This window comes from Bubalus bubalis, chromosome 2 (assembly GCF_019923935.1).
Source record: "Bubalus bubalis isolate 160015118507 breed Murrah chromosome 2, NDDB_SH_1, whole genome shotgun sequence".
In the NCBI taxonomy this organism is placed as follows: domain Eukaryota; kingdom Metazoa; phylum Chordata; class Mammalia; order Artiodactyla; family Bovidae; genus Bubalus; species Bubalus bubalis.
This window is the reverse complement of record NC_059158.1, coordinates 7,546,295-7,571,342: the sequence shown is the minus strand read 5'-3', so window position 1 is coordinate 7,571,342 and position 25,048 is coordinate 7,546,295. Positions and strand designations below refer to the sequence as shown.

The 25,048-nt window shown below is 43.8% G+C and overlaps 1 long non-coding RNA gene across 2 annotated transcripts in view; it reads left to right on the top strand.

Moving 5' to 3' along the window:
- Window positions 1-16,372: 16,372 nt before the first annotated feature.
- Window positions 16,373-25,048, top strand: part of LOC112579339 — a 57,641-nt gene continuing 48,965 nt past the window's right edge. For both annotated transcript variants that reach the window (XR_003103787.3, XR_006543945.2), the window contains exon 1: window positions 16,373-17,042. This is a non-coding gene — a long non-coding RNA (uncharacterized LOC112579339). The remainder of the gene's footprint in view (window positions 17,043-25,048) is intronic.

Here is a 25,048-nt window from a genome sequence, read left to right as displayed (position 1 = left end):
AAGGTGGACTTGACAGACCCGAACAAGAATTCAAAACCAGTGAATTAGCATACACAAGGAAGACGTTTTAGAAAACTGTAGTAAGCACATTCTCAAAAAAAAAAAAAACAAAACAAAACAAGAAAACATGACTAACACTACCTCCGTACTGGATGTGCAGACAAAGAACAAGAAAATACCCCACCCACACTTTTTTTTTTCCCCCATTTTAAATGTGGTAGAGCAGGTTGTATTTTCTTTAATCCCTGAAAAGGAGAAGGGCTCCGCAAACCTGTTATTTCTAAACAACATTGTACTTAGTCTTTACCATAAACGACAGTGAACCTAGCCTTTACCGTATCTAGAAACAGCAACAGCAGTCTCTCTGTCACAGCTTCTGATGGCGAGAGGGTAATTCTGAGTACTGGTTCCCAGTGGCCCGAGGAATATTTGTACCACCACTTTCACAGATTTTAAAGGTCTTATTTTTTCCTAGCTCTTATTTACACAGGATTGATAGTCTAGTGGCTGTGAAAATGGGCCATGATTATGATTGCAGGAAATTTGGGAAACGAGAGCCTTGAAATGAATTGCCTGAACCAAACACATTGTAATTCACCCCTCTTTCCAACTAATTCAAAGCAGACTTTACCCATAATCATTCATAGTAACCTGAGGAGGTTGGCAGCCTGAGCGATGATGACAATCTGCCTGTCTCGAAGTAAGTCTTGAAAGCTGGCCCTACCCCAGGGTGGCTCAAGTACTCCTGGGGCTTGAATGGGGCAGGGTCTTAAGAATAAAAAAGGGTGGGTTGTGGTGGGTTTATCTGATGAGAGCCTTGTGCTATGAGGCAGGACTCTGCAAACCCAGAAGACTGTAAGTCAAAGGGGGCTGGGGTGGGAGAGAACTGTACTCTGAAGAGCTGATTCTTTGAGGGCATCCAGAAATGGCAGCCCAAACTCTAGCTGACCCACCAGGTTGATGATCAAGCACAAGATTTGATCAGCTCAGATCCTGTTGTCTTGTTTTAATCACCATCATACGGGGATCAAAAAGCAGAGATATTACTTTGCCAACAAAGGTCCGTCTAGTCAAGGCTATGGTTTTTCCAGTAGTCATGTATGGATGTGAGAGTTGGACTATAAAGAAAGCTGAGCACCAAAGAATTGATGCTTTTGAACTGTGGTGCTGGAGAAGACTCTAGAGAGTCCCTTGGACTGCAAGGAGATCCAACCAGCCCATCCTAAAGGAAATCAGTCCTGAATATTCATTGGAAGGACTGATGGCTGAAGCCGAAACTCCAATTCTTTGGCCACCTGGTATGAAGAACTGACTCATTGGAAAAGACCCTGAGGCTGGGAAAGATTGAAGGCAGGAGGAGAAGAGGGCAACAGAGGATGAGATGCTTGGATGGCATCACTGACTCGATGGACATGAGTTTGAGCAAGCTCTGGGAGTTGGTGATAGACAGGGAAGCCTGGCGTGCTGCAGTCCATGGGGTCCCAAAGAGTCAGACACGACTGAGAGACTGAACTTAACGGGTTGAAACAAGGCCAGTACAAACACAAATATATAGTGAAGGTAGTAGAATGATGTTTCTACCTAACACATGTCTGTAAATAGTGATATTGCTTTTCGGGTACTACTTAAGGCAAAGTCTTATCATTTGATGTGCAGTGCTTGCTTTAATACATGTAACATACTTTCCTATAACACTCTGGTAATAGCAAACGCTGCCCTCTTTAACTTAACCACAAATTGTGGACTATGGGAACCTCAGAGTATCTCCAGTCCCTCCCAGCTAGTAATGGAAATTTCCAGAGTTTCATACACATGCTGCTAAGAAGCCCTAAGTGAAAGAAAGTGAAAGTGAAGTTGCTCAATCGTGTCCGACTCTTTGAGACCTCATGGACTGTAGCCCACCAGGTTCCTCCGTCCATAGGATTTTCCAGGCAAGAGTACTGGAGTGGGTTGCCATTTCCTTCTCCAGGAGATCTTCCCGACACAGGGATTGAACTGGGGTCTCCCTCATTGTAGGCAGACGCTTTGCCGTCTGAGCCACCAGGGAAGTCCAAGAAACCTTAAGGCTCCCTCAAACTACTTTGTAGACTTGAAGTAGCAGGTATGCCACGCCCACTGCATTCATTAGAGGCTACCTGGCTGGGTCCCCAGGTCACTGATTCTGTGAAAAAATGGTGGTAGATGACGTTAGGGCGCTTCATGTGAAACCCTATGACAATTCACAAGACAAGGAAATGACCTTGAGTTGTGAACTCTAAAGGGCTTCGTGAAGGACAGCCCCCCAGTGGGGAGTAGGGTTGGGCATCCAGGCATGGAGTAATGGACGTTCTGGGCAGGGCTGGGTACACTGAGGCATGGAGGCAGAAAGTGAATACGTCTATTTGGGAACACTTCAGTCCGATTGGATCCTTACATGAAGGAAAACAGCAACAGAGGGGCCTAGAGAGGGTTGATTCAAGTCCTAAGTCAAAGTCAGAAATTTTTATCTAGTGATCTAGGCCAGTTCTAGCCAACAGAAATGTGTGCAATGATAAAAATGTTCCAAATATGAGTTGTGCAATATGGTGGCCAGTAGATACATGTCACTATCAAGCACTTGAAATACGCTAAGGCAACTAATGAACTGGATTTTAAATTTGGTTTCATTTATTGCTTAATGTTTTTTACATTAGGGTTTGTTCTCTTTTAAAACACTTTTTTATTGAAGTGTAGTTGATTTACCATGCCGTGTTAGTTTCTGCTGTACAGCAAAATGAATCAGTTATGCATATACCCACTCACTTTTGGATTCACATGTGCTTCTCAGGCGGCGCTAGTGGTAAAAAACCTGCCTGTCAGAGCAGAAGACGTGAGTCACAGGTTCTATTTCTGGGGTGGGAAGATCCCCTGGAGGAGAGCATGGCAATCCACTCCAGTATTCTTGCCTGGAAAATCCCATGGACAGAGGAGCTTGGTGGGCTACAGTCCATAGGGTCGCACAGAGGTGGACACAACTGAAGCAACTCAGCACTCATGCGTGCGTGTAGCTAATGGCCACCGTATCTAGCACTGCGTTTCCAGACAATGGAAAAACGACATGATCAAAAGTGTGCTTCCTTTTGAATAATCTGAAAGCCGACTATAAAGTCGATTTTAGGGTCGATACTCTGAAGACAGGGTCTCATGGTGTGACGTGTGACAGAATCAACATGTGGGTTCCTCTTTTTTTAAGTAAAATACAAAATGTTTTCTCCAAAAACAAAACACACAACTGATTCTGTTTCAATGAGGACACAGAAATGGACTCTGTGAGGGGCACACCACTTTCTTGCCTTATCACCTACAGAATGTCCTTGAGGAATCTCCCTGTGATATCCAGAAACTTCTCAGAACTCAGTTTGTTAACTGCTAAGCCAGGTCAAAGGTAGTGGGGAATGTTACCAGTGAAAGTGAAAGTCGCTCAGTCATGTCTGACTCTTTGCAACCCTATGGACTATATAGTCCATGGAATTCTCCAGGCCAGAATACTGGAGTGGGTAGCCATTCCCTTCTCCAGGGGATCTTCCCCATCCAGGGATCAAACCCAGGTCTCCCGCAATGCAAGCAGATTCTTTACCAGCTGAGCCATCAGGGAAGCTCAGTGCAACCAGGATAATGGTGATAAAGAAGAGGAATAAATGAGGGCAATAACCCAGGTGGCTCAGATCGTAAAGAGTCCACCTGCAATGCAGGAGAGCTAGGTTCAATCCCTGGTTTGGGAAGATCCCCTGGAGGAGGAAATGGCAACCCACTCCAGTGTTCTTGCCTGGGAAGTCCCTATAGTCCATGCAGTCACAAAGAGTCGGACACAACTGAGTGACTAACACACAACGCTTTGGAGGTGGAATCAATAGATCTTAGTGTCCACTTGGGTACAAGAAGTAAGGTTTAAGTGTCTGCACATCTATTACTTCATTTATCTAAGTCCAGGCTCTGGTTTTATCTATCTGGAATTTCTCCCCGTTACTCAGTCATCACAAATATAATAGGTGCTCAAAAAGAAGTGTGTTAAATAGAATAGAATCAACACACACAAGCTGCATGGATGTTGAGTAGTGGAAAGAACCTGGATTCATGTCTAGGTGCATTGACTCCAATGCTGGCCCTGCAGCTTACGGTCCACCTTCCACCCCCTGAATAATGCAGTCACAGAAGCCAAGGCAAGAGGCTTTGCAAGTAGGGGCAGTCAATCAGTGGTTTTAAGAGCAGCAGCAAGTTTGAGGAGAAAATGACAAATGTATATTAAAATTGAAAGGTAATATCTTCTAGAGTTAAGGAAAGTCAGCTCAGAAGTCAGTGTGCAAGAATATCAAGGGTTAGGGTAGTAGAGGATGAAGGTGAGGGAGTAAAGACAATGGATATAAACTACTCCTTAGCTTCTTGGTAAATGGAAGGAAAGAGGTGAGATATACTGGAAATAGTGAGTTGACTGCTGGCTCTGTGCTCTACTTTTCTGAAGTCTTGGAGCACCTGGAACAACTGATGTCTTCTCAGAGGGAATCCCCAGCCACTGGTCACCTTAGAGCCACGTGGCCTCATGATGAGGTTGGTTGAACCAGACGTAGACAGCTGACAGGAGCCAGCATTCCCTAAGCTAACCAATGGCGAACAGGGTGGTTTGGTAGAAGAGCTCTGTCCAGCAGAGGCAGAGTGTACTGACTGCCAACTGGTCAACCCACTCATCCTCTGTGTCAAGAAGGTGCAATTCAGAGACATCGGGGAGACTCAGGGAGCAGTAGAGGAGGAGACAGAAGGAGCGCTTTGTTACCAGTATCACTTGAGGTAAAGATCCATGGATATCTTCCCTGAAGAAACAAGGTGGCTAGAACCTCAGAACTTCACAGTATTTTGAACAATGTCTCCTTTTCCGCAGAGCCTCCTGAGAGTCTGTCTACCTTACTTGTCATTGTATCCTTATGGGAAAATAAATGATTTCAAAGAACCCAAGCACAATTCTGTCTCTTACCATCTGAAAGGATGTAATGAGCACGTGCTAAGTCTGAAAGGCGGAGTAAGGTGCAAGTGTTGGCATCCTTGAAAAAAGAAATTCTAGAAAATTCTCACAGTGCCAGATCCTTTAACAAAGAATCTCCAGTGGGCATAGGCTCAATGGTCCCATCTTGAGAAAAAGTGCAGAAAATCTGCACCTGGTCACCTACTTTCTGGAATGGTATCCTCGCCCTGTGGAGTAGCTTAAGACTGCAGGCAGCCTAAAGATGCAACCTCAGTTCCTTGCAGTCTATAAAGATAACACGATGTATCTCTCCACATTACAAAAGGGAAGATAAGCTAATGAAAATATTTGAGGGAGAAAAGAAATCAGAGAACTCTGGAATTGAAAGGTACCCTGGGGACAGTTAGGAGCTCAATTGCCTTCCCTCAAAATTCAGATGTTCTAACTCCTGGTACCTCAGAACAGGACCATATTTGGAGACAGGACTTTTAAAGAGGTGATTATGAAGTCATATGCGTGGGCCCTAGTCCAGTGTGTCTGGTGTCCTTATGAGAAGAGATTAGGACACAGACGTGCACACAGAGGGGGGACCATGTGAAGACCCAGGGAGAAGACAAGCTAAGCAGAGAGACTCCAGAAGAAACCAAACCAGCCCACGCCTAGATCTTGAGCTTCCAGCCTCTAAAACGAGGAGAGCACACATGCTGTTGTTTAAGCCACCCCTGGCTAACCACCGGATCCAACTCTCTTTCCTCCTGAAGAATCTGAGGCCTGGTGTCACACAGCTTGGATTGGTGGTAGGTCCAGGCCCCAGGGGTCCTCTTTCTTGTCCCAGAGGACTTAAACCAGCCACACCCCTGAATCTGACTTGGATGCATTTCCAGAAAGGAGACAGGAAGATGATGAAAAGAGCAATGAGTAGAGTTGGCATCTACTCCGTTGTGTGAAAGGAATGGGCAGAGAGGTGATTCGGTGGTTTGATAGCTTCTTGTAAAATCCCGTGACTCTTGAGCTATCTTGCTGATGACTTGTTCCGAATTCTTACTCCCATTCTTTGTTGCTAACTGGGGGAAATGTAGGCATTCCAAAGTGACTTCAGCATGATTTTTAAATACCTGGAATCATGTTGGACTAATGGGTCCAAACGTAACCAAGGAGATCTTACTCTTTCATTTAATGTTTGCATCTCTGATTTGTCAACTGTCATCCAGAACATCCTTTGATGAAAAAAAAAAAAAAAGCCTGGAACAGCTGGGGGATTTGTGGTGGGAGAGTTTGATTTGTAATTCAATTTTGTTTTAGTTTTAGTATCTTTTTTTTTTTTTTTTTTAAGCACGAATACATTTTTAGTTGTTTTTTTTTTTTTAACATGAGGGCCTCAGAATGCTGACTGATTGTCTCTCTCCACCCCGTGTTGGTTTCAGATGACAAGCTTTTCAAAGCACAGCTCTGTGACTGTTAGGGAAGCTCAAGACTCATTGTCTTGTCGCCTTCCTGTCCCCAGCAACTCTTGTTGTTGCCACATCCCGGAGTGCTCTAAATCTCTGATTTCCCTCTTTGAGTGGCTGTCTCCCGTGTATTTTATTTACAGATAAGGCAAAGAAAGCTTTTGAATCTGAATTGAAGCATGGCTAACTGAGCTTAAGTTGTTGGAATCCCTGGATAATCCCGATGTTAAATGAGGGGGGAAATGCCTACAGGCTGTTCCTCAGAAAGCCCATCATTTTCCCCACACTTCTGTAGGTGAAATTCAAGCTTCCGCACCTGCTTCCACTGATTGGTGCGACTGACACGGTGCCAAGCATTGTGCCATGAGCCTGGTGGCTGGTGGCCTGGCCTACCTGTCACTGACACCTACTTGGGAAGCCGAGACTGCCGATCAAGTCTGCCCCGACCATCCGCGATTCTTCTTCTGCTCGTGAATATGCCCAGATCAGGCGCTGGGTCGGGGCTGTGGGGGGCATGGAAACTGTGCTTTACATTCATTTTCATCACTCGGAGAAGAAATAAAAGCAGGCCTGATGCGTAAGGACCAGTATAGGACACAAACTATAGTGCTCCCTTAAAAACAGGATCCAAACAAACATTCTGATCAAGGATTTGACGTTGGCATAAGACAGTTCAACTGCCGAAAAACGTGTATTAGGAAACAGAGTTCTGTTTTTAATCGGTGTTTCGTTTGTTCATTTGTTTTTAACAGACCTTAAGAGTAACTTTTAGGGTCTTGCCCCTGAAAATTTTTCTTAGTTGGGTGCTGTGTTCTGTGCTGTATGAAGTCACTTCAGTCATGTCCAACTCTTTGAGACCCCATGGACTGTAGCCCACCAGGCTCCTCTGTCCATGGGATTCTGCAGGCAAGAATTCTGGAGTGGGTTGCCATTTCCTTCTCTAGGGGGTCTTCCCAACCCAGGGATCAAACCCCTGTCTCTTAGGTCTCCTACACTGGCAGGCAGATTCTTTGCTGCTAGTGCTGCCTGTGTGGTTACCAGCAAATGACATGTGAATTAATTAATAATAAGCCTTTCAAATTAGCTTTTTAAAGTGATAAACAAAATGCATTTTGTTCTAACTGAAAATAAAAACTCTTCACACTGAAATTTCTTTTAGAGTAACTAGATCAGATGCAAAACCAATGTCTTCCACTTAATCCCTCCTTCACCTACTGCTTTCCCCAAAAGAAAGTGAAGTTATAAAGAAAGAAACTGTCTTCCCTGGATTTTGTTCACCATGGGCCTTTCAAGGAAGACGAGAAAAGTCCTGGTTGCTTCTATCTGCAATCACTTAAACCTCCTTGGAGCTGTTTCATCATTGTGCGGCTCAACTATTTGGAACTCTGGAGAACTTTCAGGGGAAGAGAGCATAAGTGATAAATAGTTTGGAAATGAAGATCAAAAAGAAAGCATTGGGGGAACTGGGGATGTTTAGTCTAGAGAAGAGAAGGAGGAGGAGAAGTCGTGCTTTTCCTGACTGGTGAAAAGGACGAGGACCGTTCTTTCACCCCAGAGTTAGAAAGAGCAAGTGGATATAGGCAGATGCGAAGGATTTAACTTAACATAGTCTCTTTTATTTTTATTTTTTAAATAATAATGGAATGTTTAAGGACTCCTGAAATTATCATATAATGGTTTCAGAATGCTATTCCACAGAGCAATCTGAAGATTAAGAATGTTGCAATATGCACCAAGGGGAGTAGAGAATTAATCTTATTCACATAACAGAGTCAAAAATACTTCCCATTGATAATTGCAATAGAAGTGATGTTTACTTCCATCAGGAATTTAACATTCATCACACATTTGAATGGATTTTCCCTGGTGGCTCAGACGGTAAAGAATCTCCCTACAATACGGGAGACCTGGATTCAATTCCTGGGTGGGGAAGATCCCCTGGAGAAGGGAATGGCAACCCAGTCCAGTATTCTTGCCTGGAGAAATCGATGGACAGAGGAGCCTGACGGGCTATAGTTCATAGGGTCACAAAGAGTCGGACACCACTGAAGCAACTTAGCACACACACGCACACATTTGAAGCTGTCTTTAAAATTTGTATCTGTCTAGCCCACCACCCTTAAGACCTAAGCACTGGTCAGAGAAGGCCCTGGCACCCCACTCCAGTACTCTTGCCTGGAAAATCCCATGGACAGAGGAGCCTGGTGGGCTGTAGTCCATGGGGTCGCTAGGAGTCGGACACGACTGAGCGACTTCACTTTCACTTTTCACTTTCCTGCATTGGAGAAGGAAATGGCAAGCCCCTCCAGTGTTCTTGCCTGGAGAATCCCAGGGACGGGGGAGCCTGGTGGGCTGCCGTCTATGGGGTCGCACAGAGTCGGACACGACTGAAGTGACTTAGCAGCAGCAGCATAGCCCCTGAGATCAAACCTTCCTGACGACTCTGTTCAAAGGATGTGCTCTCTCATCAGCACACGCAGTTCATTCCCAGCAAAGCCCTGACTGCAGGCTGTAATTACAGGCTCATCTGTCTCTCATTTGCTGTCACTCGTCTCCCACAAGAACGTGAGCTCTCTAAGAGTAAGGTCTTCCTCTGTCTTACTCATTCCTGCGCCGCTGCCGTCTAGAAAAATGCCTAGCCACAGTAGATGTTCAATAAGTATTTGTTGAGTGAATGAATCCGTTTTTAAGATTATTCAAGCCATTTGTTTTTCCTTGATTGTCTGCCAGTCTACTCCTTGGTAAGGTATCTGACCATTGGAGGAAGAAACGTGTGTCATTTGCAGCTTCTGTTCAAAGAAGATGTGGAACTTTAATAATTAGAGGGAGGTCCTGGCTTTTAAGTCTTAGCTTTGCAGCTGTGTATCCCTTAATCAAAGATTCAGTTAGGAAAGCCAGCAGGGTTTCATGAGCAAATTTTAATTTTTCTATTTTCTGTCTGCTTTGTGAGTTTTATTTTATCTGAATTTGGAATGCGAAGTGCTATGGAAGAGTTAGGGCTGCCCATATGTGATTTTCAATTATCAAGATTCTAAAAATGCTACAAAATTAACATTTTTGTTTATTTCAAGTACAGTGGTCTCAGGATTACATAACACTGACTCTTCTTAAGAATTACAAAATAAAGATGCTGATGTGAAACTCACTGCAACCTATGAACTTGTGTCTACAAAACACTGATGTAACGCCATGAGCTCATAATATAAATGGATGCTGAACCATCTGTGTTTTGTGACACACTGCATCATAAAAAAATTTGTGTATAATTCTAAAGTGAAAAATGAAACAAATTTTCAACTAACAGGTGCGTTGCTTCAAACATACAACTCAGCAATTCTAAATCCTGACTTGAAACAATGCCTGCAAAAGCGAAGAGTCAGGGGAAGATATTACATCTGATACTCTTGAAAAATATCAAAGAAGTACCTCTAAAATGTAGTAGAGAAATGATAAATATAAGATGTTGCAAAGCGGGATAAAAGAGTCAATATAAAATACTTCTTTACTGGAAGGAAAGAAAAAGAAAGAAGGAAAGACAAGGAGAGGAAGGCAGAGTTTGTGGAGGAGGGTCCATTCCTGAGCTGGTTGAAGCTCTTGAGCTCAGGCTCTTGGGCTGCGTAGTCAAGAAAACGATGGTCAGAATTCACCTATAGCGCATCTTTATCCATTTATCTGTTGATGGACATTTAGGCTGTTTCCATGACCACCTATTATAGATAGTGCTGCTATGAACACAGGGGTGCATGTACCTTTTTCAAATTAGAGTTCTGTCTATATGCCCAGGAGTGGGATTGCCAGATGGTATGGCTATTTTAAAAGAGATACAGGAGTAATCCCAAGAGGCAGTTTGAAGGGAACAGAAATAGACATTTATCAAGGTGTTCCATACTTAATGCTTCCCTGGTGGCTCAAATGGTAAAGCGTCTGCCTGCAATATGGGACACTCGGCTTTGAGCCCTGGGTTGGGAAGATTCCTGGAGAAGGCAATGGCAACCCACTCCAGTACCCTTGCCTGGAAAATCCCATGGACAGAGGAGCCTGGTAGGCTACAGTCCATGGGGTCACAAAGAGTCGGACACGCCTGAGCGACTTCACTTTCACTTTCACTTTTCACTTTCCATACTTTATATGCGTTACTTAATTCTCATAACCCTTCCAAAGAGGTGTTACTAATACAATTTAGAGATAATTGATCAAGAGGGAGGGGTCATATATATATACCTATGGGTGATTCATGTTGATACTTGGCAGAAACCAACAAAATTCTATAAAGCAATTATCCTTCAATTAAAAAATAGAGATAATTGAGTCTCAGTGACTTATTAAACATCTTACTCAAGGTCAGACAATGGAACTAGATCTGAGAACCAGCAGATTGGCTAGGTGGTGGACTAGGATGAGTCAAAGCATTTTCACTTGGCTTGTTTTATAAAGCTGTATTTGTATTTTTATTAATTTTTTTTCTCGTAAATCTGGGAACCTAACATTCATTTGTGTTTGATTGCATATCAAAGACACGGGCTGAATAGGTTAATGCCCAAAGCAGACAGTGATGGCCAGATTTGTCTTAGTTTTGTTTCTTCATCCTTAAGGCTAGCATTTGGTTTTAGCTGAGGGAAAGATGAGTTCCTGACAATAAACAGCAGTTTAATCAAGACTTATAATGAGGGCTCATCAGCCGGTTAAGGCAAGCAGCCTTCACTAGATTTGCCTGCTCTCAGTGAGTCCCTCTGGGTAGCTGTGACTCTGGGCTGGAGGGGAGTCACAGAGCTGAGGTCCCTGCAAAGGGAAGCCAGCCTGCATGCATTTCCAGGAGTGTGCTGGTGCCGACTGGCACCGCGGTCACCCACTTGAGGCATTTTGAAGCAGCCTCAAATAAGCTTGCAACATCAGGGTTAGAGAAGAAGGTGGGCTAAGAGTCAAGGACACAGCACAAGTTTTAGATTTAGGTTTTAAAACCTGGGAAACTCTTATTTGTCTTTTTTATAAAGAAAAACAGAAGTTCGCAGTCTCCCTTCATTACCCACCGGTGCTTCTGAGCCATGAACTTTCCCCCACTTCGGAAACTTCTCTGGAAAATGCATTTCATGCTTGTCTACTTCAGTAAAAACCCTTGACTGAATTGTTACAAAACAGGAGACTTGGCCCAGGGAGTGTGAGAAATCTCCCGACGCGGCAAAGCCAGTTGGCATCCTTGAAGCCCTGTGTGCTCCGACCCCTGGTTTACCTGTCTTCTTGGACTGTGACCTTCTCCCAGCAGAGGGGGGGGTTCTGACTGTTCCCGTGCCAGGGGACCGGGAGGAGGCAGTCACAGCACATACATCACTTTCTCAGACACACTGAAGGATGTCTCTTAGGATGAGGGGGGCTGACCTGACTTCAGGGCTCCGAGCTCACCAATATGTGAGACACAATCTTCAGAGAATTCGCAGAGCAAATCTCTCTGAAAGCCTCAACTTGGATTTTTGCTCTTATAAGGCTATGCCTGCATTATTGGCAACCCACTCCAGTGTTCCTGCCTGGAGAATCCCACGGACAGAGGAGCCTGGTGGGCTACCATCCAGAGAGTCAGGAATTGCAGAGTCAGACACGACTGAAGCGACTTAGCTCACAAAGCACACACAAGGCGGTGCCTGCATCATTATTAGCTTCTCGCTGCTCTTACACAAATGGGATAAGCCTCCTCTTTCTCCGCTGGTACAGACTTTTACCCAACAGTCCTTATATAGATCCTTAGCCAGGCAGTTTCCTGTTCTCCAGCACTGGGGTTTCTGAACTTAACCTCTTTTCTCAAGCTCTCACCCTGTTCTTTACTCCTTCACTCTCAGAAGATGATCCAAATTCTTCTTTCCTTAAGAAAAGGGAGTATTTTCAATAAGAATTCATTGGGCACCTGCTATAAAGCAGGAATTATGCTGTTTGGGGAACATAAAGACAAATAAGTCATGAACTCCACCCTTGAGGGGCTTATAGCTGGATAAGGGTAAGTCACTCAGTCAAGTCACTCAAGTCACTTGACTGAGCGACTGAACTGAACTGATGTGACATGTGGGATCTTAGTTTCCTGACCAGGGATCAAACCCAAGCCTCTTGCATTGGAAGCTTGGAATCTTAGCCACTGAACCACCAGGGAAGTGCCTCACTGCCATTTTTTAAAATCAGATCGGATCAGTTCAGTCGCTCAGTCGTGTCCGACTCTTTGCGACCCCATGAATCGCAGCACGCCAGGCCTCCCTGTCCATCACCAACTCCCGGAGTTCACTCAGACTCACGTCCATCAAGTCAGTGATGCCATCCAGCCATCTCATCCTCTGTCATCCCCTTCTCCTCCTGCCCCCAATCCCTCCCAGCATCAGAGTCTTTTCCAATGAGTCAACTCTTCCCATGAGGTGGACAAAGTACTGGAGTTTCAGCTTTAGCATCATTCCTTCCAAAGAAATCCCAGGGCTGATCTCCTTCAGAATGGACTGGTTGGATCTCCTTGCAGTCCAAGGAACTCTCAAGAGTCTTCTCCAACACCACAGTTCAAAAGCATCAATTCTTCAGCGCTAAGCCTTCTTCACAGTCCAACTCTCACATCCATACATGACCACAGGAAAAACCATAGCCTTGACTAGACAGTCCTTTGTTGGCAAAGTAATGTCTCTGCTTTTGAATATGCTATCTAGGTTGGTCATAACCTTCCTTCCAAGGAGTAAGCGTCTTTTAATTTCATGGCTGCGGTCACCATCTGTAGTGATTTTGGAGCCCAGAAAAATAAAGTCTGACACTGTTTCCACTGTTTCCCCATCTATTTCCCATGAAGTGGTGGGACCAGATGCCATGATCTTCTTTTTCTGAATGTTGAGCTTTAAGCCAACTTTTTCACTCTCCTCTTTCACTTTCATCAAGAGGCTTTTTAGTTCCTCTTCACTTTCTGCCATAAGGGTGGTGTCATCTGCATATCTAAGGTTATTGATATTTCTCCCGGCAATCTTGATTCCAGCTTGTCTTTCTTCCAGTCCAGCGTTTCTCATGATGTACTCTGCATATAAGTTAAATAAACAGGGTGACAATATACAGCCTTGACGAACTCCTTTTCCTATTTGGAACCAGTCTTTTGTTCCATGTCCAGTTCTCACTGTTGCTTCCTGACCTGCATACAAATTTCTCAAGAGGCAGATCAGGTGGTCTGGTATTCCCATCTCTTTCAGAATTTCCCACAGTTTATTGTGATCCACACAGTCAAAGGCTTTGGCATAGTCAATAAAGCAGAAATAGATGTTTTTCTGGAGCTCTCTTGCTTTTTCTATGATCCAGCGGATGTTGGCAATTTGATCTCTGGCTCCTCTGCCTTTTCTAAAACCAGCTTGAACATCAGGAAGTTCACGGTTCACATATTGCTGAAGCCTGGCTTGGAGAATTTTTAGCATTACTTTACTAGCATGTGAGATGAGTGAAATTGTGCAGTAGTTTGAACATTCTTTGGCAATGCCTTTCTTTGGGATTGGAATGAAAACTGACCTTTTCCAGTCCTGTGGCCACTGCTGAGTTTTCCAAATTTGCTGTCATATTGAGTGCAGCACTTTCACAGCATCATCTTTCAGGGATTTGGAATAGTTCAACTGGAATTCCATCACCTCCACTAGCTTTGTTTGTAGTGATGCTTTCTAAGGCCCACTTGACTTCGCATTCCAGGATGTCTGGCTCTAGGTCAGTGATCACACCATTGTGATTATCTTGGTTGTGAAGCTCTTTTTTGTACAGTTCTTCTGTGTATTCTTGCCATCTCTTCTTAATATCTTCTGCTTCTGTTAGGTCCATACCATTTCTGTCCTTTATCGAGCTCATCTTTGCATGAAATGTTCCTTTGGTATCTCTGATTTTCTTGAAGAGATCCCTAGTCTTTCCCATTCTGTTGTTTTCCTCTATTTCTTTGCATTGATCACTGAAGAAGGCTTTCTTATCCCTTCTTGCTATTCTTTGGAACTCTGCATTCAGATATTTATATCTTTCCTTTTCTCCTTTGCTTTTCACTTCTCTTCTTTTCACAGCTATTTGTAAGGCCTCCTCAGACAGCCATTTTGCTTTTTTGCATTTCTTTTCCACAGGGATGGTCTTGATCCCTGTCTCCTGTACAATGTCACGAACCTCATTCCATAGTTCATCAGGCACTCTATCTATCAGATCTAGGCCCTTAAATCTATTTCTCACTTCCACTGTATAATCATAAGGGATTTGATTTAGGTCATACCTGAATGGTCTAGTGGTTTTCCCTACTTTCTTCCATTTAAGTCTGAATTTGGCAATAAGGAGTTCATGGTCTGAGCCACAGTCAGCTCCTGGTCTTGTTTTTGCTGACTGTATAGAACTTCTCCATCTTTGGCTGCAAAGAATATAATCAATCTGATTTCAGTGTTGACCATCTGGTAATGTCCATGTATAGAGTCTTCTCTTGTGTTGTTGAAAGAGGGGTTTGTTATGACCAGTGCATTTTCTTGGCAAAACTCTATTAGTCTTTGCCCTGCTTCATTCCATATTCCAAGGCCAAATTTGCCTGTTACTCCAGGTGTTTCTTGACTTCCTGCTTTTGCATTGCAGTCCCCTATAATGAAAAGGACATCTTTTTTGGGTGTTAGTTCTAAAAGGTCCTGTAGGTCTTCATAGAACCATTCAACTTCAGCTTCTTCAGTGTTACTGGTTGGGGCATAGACTTGGATTACTGTGATATTGAATGGTTTGCCTTGGAAACAAACAGAGATCATTCTGTCATTTTTGAGATTGCATCCAAGTACTGCATTTCGGACTCTTTTGTTGACCATGATGGCCACTGCATTTCTTCTGAGGGATTCCTGCCCGCAGTAGTAGATAAAATGGTCATCTGAGTTAAATTCACCCATTCCAGTCCATTTCAGTTCACTGATTCCTAGAATGTCGACATTCACTCTTGCCATCTCTTGTTTGACCACTTCCAATTTGCCTTGATTCATGGACCTGACATTCCAGGTTCCTGTGCAATATTGCTCTTTACAGCATCGGACCTTGCTTCTATCACCAGTCACATCCACAGCTGGGTATTCTTTTTGCTTTGGCTCCATCCCTTCATTCTATCTGGAGTTATATCTCCACTGATCTCCAGTAGCATATTGGGCACCTACTGACCTGGGGAGTTTCTCTTTCAGTATCCTATCATTTTGCCTTTTCATACTGTTCATGGGGTTCTCAAGGCAAGAATACTGAAGTAGTTTGCCATTCCCTTCTCCAGTGGACCACATTCTGTCAAATACCCTGACTATTTCTTTTCTGGTCTGTTGGATAGCCCCAATAATGAAGACTCTGCTTTCCGTCTCTTTTTATTTCACTTTATCTTTCATGACATTTCACAAATTACATTTCTAGAATATAGATTCTTTTTTGGAAAAAAATAAGTCCTTAAAATAAAAATTGTTGATGATTTTCCACTGCCTGCACTAAAATTCAAATTTCTGACATAGCATCAGGACAGTGTGTCCTTGGCCGCCAGTTTTCTTTTTGAAACTCCCTTCTTTCTTTCTCATTCCCCATACATCATCTGATGTAGCCCCGTGTGATCACAGTGTGCTGCCCTGCCTCCCCAAACTTGCCTTGAATTCTTACACTTCCCAGGACCTACTGTGGTTTCTTCTCTACCTAGAAATGGCTTGTGCACTTGTTGAAATCGTATTCATGCTTCTGAGCCCAGCTCAAGTGTTACCTTCTCTGTGAAGTCTTCCCAGACCTCGTTTTCTCCTGGAAGATCAGTGGGTCTCCCCTCTGTGTTTTCATACCAGAAAAGTGAAAGTGAAGTCACTCAGTCGTGTCCAACTCCTTGCGACACCATGGACTGCAGCCCACCAGGCTCCTCTGTCCATGGGATTTTCCAGGCAAGGGCACTGGAGTGGGTTGCCATTTCCTTCTCCAGGGGAATCTTCCCAACCCAGGGATCGAACCCAGGTCTCCCACATTGCAGGCAGATGCTTTACATCTGAGCCACCGGGGAAGCCTCTCTCTCTCTTTCTCTCTCTCATACCAGGGTGGTTCCCAGACCTGGCTGAGCACTAGAATCAATTGAGAAGCTTTAAAAAGATCCCGAAGCCTCAGCCTTACCTCATACCTTACACCAGAATATATGAGAGAAAGCTCTGTGCATTTGTAGTTTTTGAAATCTGATCTCAGGTGCTCAGAATTTGATAAGTTCAGATATTTATTCAAGATTCAATAATGCACAGGTTACTAATGGTCATCAAGGAGAACAAGATTCACTTTATTCTGGGTTAGCCTGATTCTCGGACAAGGAATTACTTTCTTCATCAGTTAAATTGTCTCCAGGGTCTCTGTCTTTATCTCCGAAACACACGTTCTTTGAAAGACCAAAGAAGACAATGGATGAAGTGGCCTGCTGTGATATTCTCATCTTGGGAAAATTACAGAGGTACTTCAGAATAAAGTTGGGATGTCCCATTCTCTGTTCTGTGGTTGTAACATTTTAAATCTCCTCTCTCCAAGGCACACGTGTGTGTCAGAATCTCTCCAGTTCTGCCAAGTCCAACTGCCATCGTGCCCATAGACAAGACTAAATAAACTGATATGAAGTGTTCCTTGCACCACTAAACTGGAGTCTGAAGGTAAGTCTGCTGTATAAATTGTAAAAGGTAGTATAATGTTTGTAAGTGAAATATTGTCAATACTCACAGTGAATTTTTTATAGTTCAGACAGGAAGTATCGCAACAACTTACAGCGTGTCTGAGAACACCAAAAAGTTCTCATTTGAGAACCAGAGCAATAAGTTTGCTGTTACAGATTGGACTGGAAAGCATCAAAGTAATAGAATTGTTTTCTTGGAGGTTTAAATTCATTGAATAACATTTAACTATGATCTGTAGGAGTTTAAAATTCTAGAACTCTTCCCTGTGTCACCAAGCCCAGCTATCGTTCTGATCCTGGAGATGTGAAATGCTAACCTATCTGTATGTTCCGTGATTGGGTAGACCAGAGCTCTGCACTCCTCCTCACACACACCTGCCCTTTGCAAGGATGTGCACACACCACACACGTGTGTACAGATACGTATGCCCACACTGCCACCGCTGGTCTGTCCACAGCCTGGGTCTAGAAGAAACTCTGACTTTTAAGGTTGCTGTTTTCTTTGGCTTTTAAATCATGATCTTACTGTGGAATCCAAAACTCAGACAAACATGATGTCAGCGGAAGTCACAGCAGGATCGTTTGTGGAGGTTAGATATCTTTAAATTAAAGAAAACAAAAAACAGTGAGAGTGGGTCCTTAAAAACCAACATTTTATAACCTGAGTCATGCTCATGTTTTTGCTCCTTTGCTTAGAAAAAAAAAATAGTATCTCAGAGCTGACCTAACACCTGGCTAGTGGTGCACGGCACGGTAGGAGACGGGCTGTGCACACCAAGGGGCATGAAGGAGGGTCCTCCTGCCCTTGGGGTCCAGGCGGAGGCTGAAGTCCTGAGGTTCTGGAGGACGATCCTTCTCACTCATACAGAAAACATGTCCATAAGAACAGTGTATCTAAAATATTTTTATTTAAAACTTTTTTAAGGTTCACTGTTCTGAACTCTGAAAATGAGCAAAAGTGACTACCCCTGCTGCCAGTCCCCTACTGGCAAAGCTGTGTCTTAACTATCAAGGTTCAGTTGAATTCAGTGGTTCTCAGATGTGGTCCCCAGGCCAGCAGCAGCATCACTCCAGAACTTGTTAGAAAAACATATTCTCCAGCCCTTCCTCAGGCTTGGTGGCTCAGATGGTAAAGAATCCACCTACAATGCAGCAGACCTGGGTTTGATCCCTGGGTCGGGAAGATCCCCTGGACAGGGAATGGCAGCCCACTCCAGTATTCTTGCCTGGAGAATCCCATGGACAGGGGAACCTGGGGGCTACAGTGCATGGGGTTGCAGAGTCAGACATGACTGAGAGAGTAACTCTTTCACTATCACCCCAGATTTGCCCCATCAGAAACTCTGGGAGTAGGACCCAGAAATGGGTGCTTTGACTGGGTTTCTAGGTGATGCTGAGGCAGGCTCAAGTTGAGGACCACTGGCTTCAAACAATTCACTCTATGAAGAACCAGAAGGTTGAATATAAGCCAACCATTTGGCATTGCTTACTGATAACATAGAAAAACCAATAGGGTCTCTAGAGTATTTGAGCCTTTTCCTAACATTTTTGTCATGTCAAAGAAAAGCAGGTAATGCAGGTATGGAGAAAAACATGTTTTTCAGCCAAGTCCCATCGATGTAAAAAGTGAAAAGTTGAATGTCACATAAAGGCACAAAAAATAAACCCACCTAGATTTTCCTTTTGTTCCTTCCAATAAGAGATATAACATGTTCAATTTGCTTTTTTTCTCAACTAACTATGAAGAACAAAAGATAAAGCCAGGGAAAATAACTGTTTTCTGTTGTGGTTAATTAAAGGAGAGATAGCAGACTCTACAGAAGAGCTCATTTTCTTGAAGGGCAGAGACTTTCTCTATACTTCTTTATGTACCTAGTGCACTAGAAGATAGTTGGGTGGCATCACCGACTCAATGGACATGAGTCTGAGCAAACTCCAGGAGATAGTGAAGGACGGGGAAGCCTGGCGTGCTGTAGTCCATGGGGTCACAAAGAGCTGGACATGATTTAGTGACTGAACAAAGCACATTCCTTAATCTGAAATAGGTGTCTAATAAATATTCATTAAAATTGAGGGGAAAAGCAAATAGGAGAAAAGAAAAAGAAGTAAAAATAGAAAAATAGAAAAGCATCACAGGTAGAAATATAAACTTGAGAGACAAAGAAACATCTACAAGAGAAGGAAGATGCCAGGGGGAAATCAAAGAAAGTGACAGAGGTAAAAAGCGAAGTGACGGTTCCCTGAGAAAGAGAGAACTCACCTGACTTATCAGTTATATGAATAAGGCTCATGAACTTGAGAGGCAATGATCTGGCTGCTCAGGCATGCAACATTTTCCCCTTTAAAAACTCCTTCTAAAACTCTTTGTCCCAAGATGCTGGCCAAGTTTCAAGGACCAAGGAGCAGACTCTTAGGAACACAGCGTGTGTGGAGTCACTTCAGTCGTGTCTGACTCTGTGCGACCCCATGGACCGTAGCCCGCTAGGCTCCTCTATCCATGGGATTCTCCAGGCAAGAATACTGGAGTGAGGTTGCCATGCCCTCCTCCAGAACCCTCCGACCCAGGGATCAAAAATGCAACTCCTGAGGCTTGTGCATTGGCAGGCGGGTTCTTTAGGTAGAATCCAGCACCACCTGGGATTTTTACCTAAAAAAGGAACACCTTCCGTCAAGAAGAGATACTTGGATCTGAGATGAGTGGCTTATGAGGTAGTGATCTCCCCGTCACAAGGTATTCAAGCCAAGGAGTCCAGGTAGCTGCAAGGAGTATGACAGATGCTATATCAGAAGAAGGGGGGACTTCCCTGGTGGTCCAGTAGCTAAGACTCTGAGTTCCCCATGCAGGGGGCCCAGGTTCAATCCCTGATCAGGGAACTAGATCCCACATGTCGCAACTAAGAGTTTCACAGACTACGACAAAGGCTGGAGATCCCACGTGCTGCACCTCAGGCCCTGTGCAGCCAAATGGAAAAAAAAGAAAAAAAAAAATTTTTTTTTTAAAGAAGAAGAAGGGGAAGGGAGAGGTTGATTCTTTTAAAATCTTGAACTGTATTGAGCATATTTCTCAGAGTTCCACCTCACAGCTGCTGTTTCACAGATAGTAAGTGTGGGAAATATGGCTCAGTGGACCAAGGCCTGTGAATTCTCAACTTGAACCAAAATTCACCTTCACCTCTTCACCAATCGCTACCCTATTTCACACTTGGTTTCATCTCCACAATGAGAATATGCCCTCACAGCAGATAGTGCAGATAACTGAGAAAAGCAGTTCTGAGAACTTTAAAAAAATGCAAATGTTCAGTAATTACCCTTTAAAATGTGAGAACAGTGCTTTAGAGCAGTAACTGAATAGTTCAGTCATAAGCAGAGTTGGCCTCAGGGGAAAACATAATCTGACTTAAGACTTGGCAGGAGACGTTGTACCCACTCCCAAGGAGGGACCTACTTATTCGAGAAAAGACGTCAGAAATCCTGAGCTACCACATGAAAGCAGGAGCTGGTGGCCACTTCTTCCAAGTCAGAGATGGTGATCCAGCCCTGGAAAATGGTAGTTTCTGAGTTAGTTTTCCCCTTTGGGAAAGCACCAGCGCCTCCACACTGCTGATCTGGATACTGGCCTTTGACTTCCCGTCACGGGCAATAAACAAGAGAACCACGAGGAAAAGCAACCTGTGCGTCCACTGTCCTTAGACATCGCAGGCTTATGTCACTATGGTGGCGGTGCTTCAGTTGCTCAGTTGTGTCCTGCTCCTTGCGACCCTATGACTGTGGCCCACCAGCCTCCTCTGTCCATGAGATTTTCAGGCAAGAGTACTGGAGTGTGTTGCCATTTCCTTCTCCAGGGGATCCTCCCTATCCAGGGATCGAACCAGCTACTCCTGCATTGGCAGACGGATTCTTTACCAACAGAGCCATTTTACAGTTGCTCAAACCCATAGAATGTACAACAGCAAAGGTGAGCCCTAACTCGAACCTTGGCCATTGGGTGATGATGATGAGTCCATGTAGGTTCATCAACCATAACAGATGTAGCACTCAGGTGAGGAGTTTGACTGGGCGAGTCTGTGCATGTGTAGCTTGTATGAGATGCATCTGTATCTTCCTCTCGGTTTTGTTCTGAACCTTAAACTCATCTAAAATAATACAGTGAGAAACCCTGTGAGGCATTTATTTGTTTCATATACGTGTGCAACGATGATGTCCACAAGGAGACCTACCCTGTCTTTCCATCTCTATGAAGAAGCTCCTTCTCTGCTGTCTGGAGTCTTCTCTTGAGGCTGGCAGGCCTGGCTATGTGTGCCTCTCACTGGCCCTCTTGGTGCCTCCCTGAGTGTCTTCAAAGCAGAGTCTGGGGGCAATTTGAAGAAATCTTTCTGGGTGCAGGACTAGCCTACCAAGTATTACCATTCTTGAATCAACTGAGCTCACTGAAGAAACAGTATCTTAGCTACCATGTGAGTCTTGTTTTATCAGTAAAGTAGTGGATTTATAAACATTTTCAACTCATCAAATCGTTGCCCCATTAAAATTCAAATCAAGGGAACAGACAAGACTCGGACAATAAGGTTGTCAAGACAGGATTAAACAGTGATGGCCTGGGGTCAAGGCTTAGAGGCATCACTTTCTGTATCGATGGTGCAGGTTGACTTAGGATGAGTGCACAAAGTCATGGTGTTCTGGAACAAAGGGGATGGGAGTACAGAGGCAGCCGATTAACATGCCCATGAGCCTGGCATTTGGAGCCCCTTTCCCACTTGAAGAAATATGGGGTTTATAGACATTATTTCCTTAAAGGTTGACAACTAAGTCAAGTAGATATTATACTGCTCTATTTCCAGGTAGGGAAACTAAAGTCAAGAGGATAAAACACTTGGTCAGTGTTACCAGGGGATTTCCAGGTGGCTCAATGGTAAAGAATTTGCCTGTCAATGCAGGAGACAAGGGTTCGATCCCTGGGTCAGGAAGATCCCCTGGAAAGGGAAATGGCAACCTACTCCAGTATTCTTGCCTGGGAAACTCCATGGACAGAGGAGCATGGTGGGCTACAGTCTATGAGGTCGCAGAGTCAGACATGACTTAGTGACTAAACAATAACATCAACATTACCAGACAGTTGACGGGAGAGCTAGGATTCAAAGTTGTGTTCAGTTATAAAACCAGAGCATTTTCTATCTTAAGTTGTTGCATCATTTTTTAGAAATATCAGTTTGGAGTTCTAACGTGCCTTAATTCATTGTGTGTGTGCTAAGTTGCTTCAGTTCAGTTCAGTTCAGTCACTCGGTCGTGTCCGACTCTTTCTGACCCCATAGACTGCAGCAGACCAGGCTTCCCTGTCCATCACCAACTCCCAGAGCTTGCTCAAACTCATGTCCATCAGGTCGGTGATGACATACAATCATCTCATCTTCTGTCATCCCCTTCTCCTCACGCCTTCATTCTTTCCTAGCATCAGGGTCTTTTCCAGTGAGTCAGTTCTTCACATCAGGTGGCCAAAGGATTGGAGTTTCAGCTTCAGCCATCAGTCCTTCCAGTGAATATTCAGGACTGATTTCCTTTAGGATGGACTGGTTGGATCTCCTTGCAGTCCAAGGGACTCTCAAGAGGCTTCTCCAACACCACAGTTCAAAAGCATCAATTCTTTGACACTCAACTTTCATTATAGTCCAACTCTCACATCCATACATGACTACTAGAAAAACCACAGCTTTGGCTAGACAGGCCTTTGTTGGCAAAGTAATGTCTCTGCTTTTTAATATGATGTCAAGGTTGGTCATAGCTTTTCTTCCAAGGAGCAAGCATCTTTTAATTTCATGGCTGCAGTCACCATCTGCAGTGATTTGGGAGCCCCTCAAAATAAAGTCTTTCGCTGTTTCCATTGTTTCCCCATCTATTTGCCATGAAGTGATGGGACAGGATGTCATGATCTTCATTTTCTGAATGTTGTTTTAAGCCACTTTTTTCATTCTCCTCTTTGACTTTCATCAAGAGACTCTTTAGTTTTTCTTCACTTTCTGCCATAAGGGTGGTGTCATCTGCATATCTGAGGTTATGGATGTTTCTCCCAGCAATCTTGATTCCAGCTTGTGCTTCATCCAGCCCAGCATTTTGCATGATGTATTCTGCATGTAAGTTAAATAAGCAGAGCTATTTAATTTGCTTCAGTCATGTCCAATTCTTTGTGACCCAATGGACTGTAGCCAGTCAGACTCCTCTGTCCATGGAATTCTCCAGGCAAGAATATTACAGGGGATTGCCATGCCCTTCCCAACCCAGGGATCAAACCCATGTCTCTTATTTCCTCTGCATTGGCAGGGTGGCTCTTTACCACTAGTGCCACCTGGGAAGCCCTCCTTCTTTCATTGCTGAAGGTCAAAAAATATTTATTATAGGCATACACCTACACACACCTATTCATATATTGAAAAGAATGAGATACATGTCGTGTGATGGTAAAATGCATGAATTCTAGAGTAAAACTGCTGGTGTTCCAATACCCCGACCAGCTGTGTAGTCTGGGCCAGGTGCTTTGCCACTTTCTGACTCATTTCCTGCTTGTACAACAGGTATACTCACAGTGTCATAGTTAAGAATGTTGTTTGGAACGTTTTAGGCACTTTGCAAGAATTAGCCAATACTGGTGTACCAGTAAAGGTAGATCTCTTGAGTAATATTTCTCATTCGGTGCCTGTTGGCTGGAACAATGAACATTTAGTGGTAAGGAGACAGAGATTAAAACTGAGATAGATTTATAGACCAATTAGCTTCTCTTCTGCTCCATGCCCATAGATTTCCCAATCCCCCCTCAGCCGTATCAGTGAGGATAGTGGGCCAAAAGAGCTTCCTGAAATGAACCAGTTTTACACTCTCCATAAAACACCACTTCTTGAGGATCAGACATAACCCTCCATTTCATAAGCTCGTCATGAAAGGGAATCTGAGCCTTTCCTGTTTTAATTAGAAGTGCTGATTCCATACACCCATGTTTATAGCAGCATTATTCACAAAAGCCAAAAGAAGCAATCCAAGTCTTCATAGCAGATCAGTGAATGATCAAAATGTGGTATATGCATAAATGGAACACTGTTCAGCCTTTAAAAGGAAATTCTAACACATGCTATATAATATAGACAGACCTTGAAGGCGCGATGCTAAGTGAAATAAGCCATTCACAAAAGGACAAATGCTTAAAACGTGTATAATATCATATAAGAAACGAATTGCCAGTCCAAGTTCGATGCAGGATACAGGAAGCTTGGGGCTGGTGTACCGGGATGACCCAGAGGGATAGTATGGGGAGGGAGGTGGGAGGGGGGTCCAGGATGGGGAACACGTGTACACCCGTGGCGGATGCATGTTGATGTATGGCAAAACCAATACAATATTGTAAAGTAAAAAATAATACTAATAAAATTTTTAAAAAAAGGACAAATGCTGTATGATTCCACTTATGTAAGATACCTAGGGGAGTGACCTTCAGAGACAGAACACAGAACAGTGGTTTCCACCGCTGGGGGAGACAGGAAATGGGAGTTATTGTTTAATGGGTACAGAGTTTCAGTTTTGCAAAATAAAGAGAGTTCTGGAGACTGCTTGCACAGCATCGTGAGTGTACTTAAAATGACTGAACTTAAAAGTGATTTAAAAGTGTACTTACAAGTGATTAAGATGGTGAATTTTATGTTACCCATATTTTGCCACTTTTAAAACATTTTTTAAAATACTGACTTCAATCAAACCACTACAGCTACGTGGTGGCCGCCAGTTGGGGAAGGATGCGCTGTTGTTCCTGATCTATAAGACCCGATGAAATTGCTAATGCTTTTCCTGTCAGCAGCCAATCTCACTGACAGGCTGCAGCTGCTGTCTGTGCGCTCCGGTCCAAACAAGAGTCCGGGCCACCCCCTTCTGGCCTGTGATTCTTTCCTAGGGGAGCTACAAATGTGACTCTTAAGTTAAAAGGTATGCATGGGGAACATGCATGCCTGT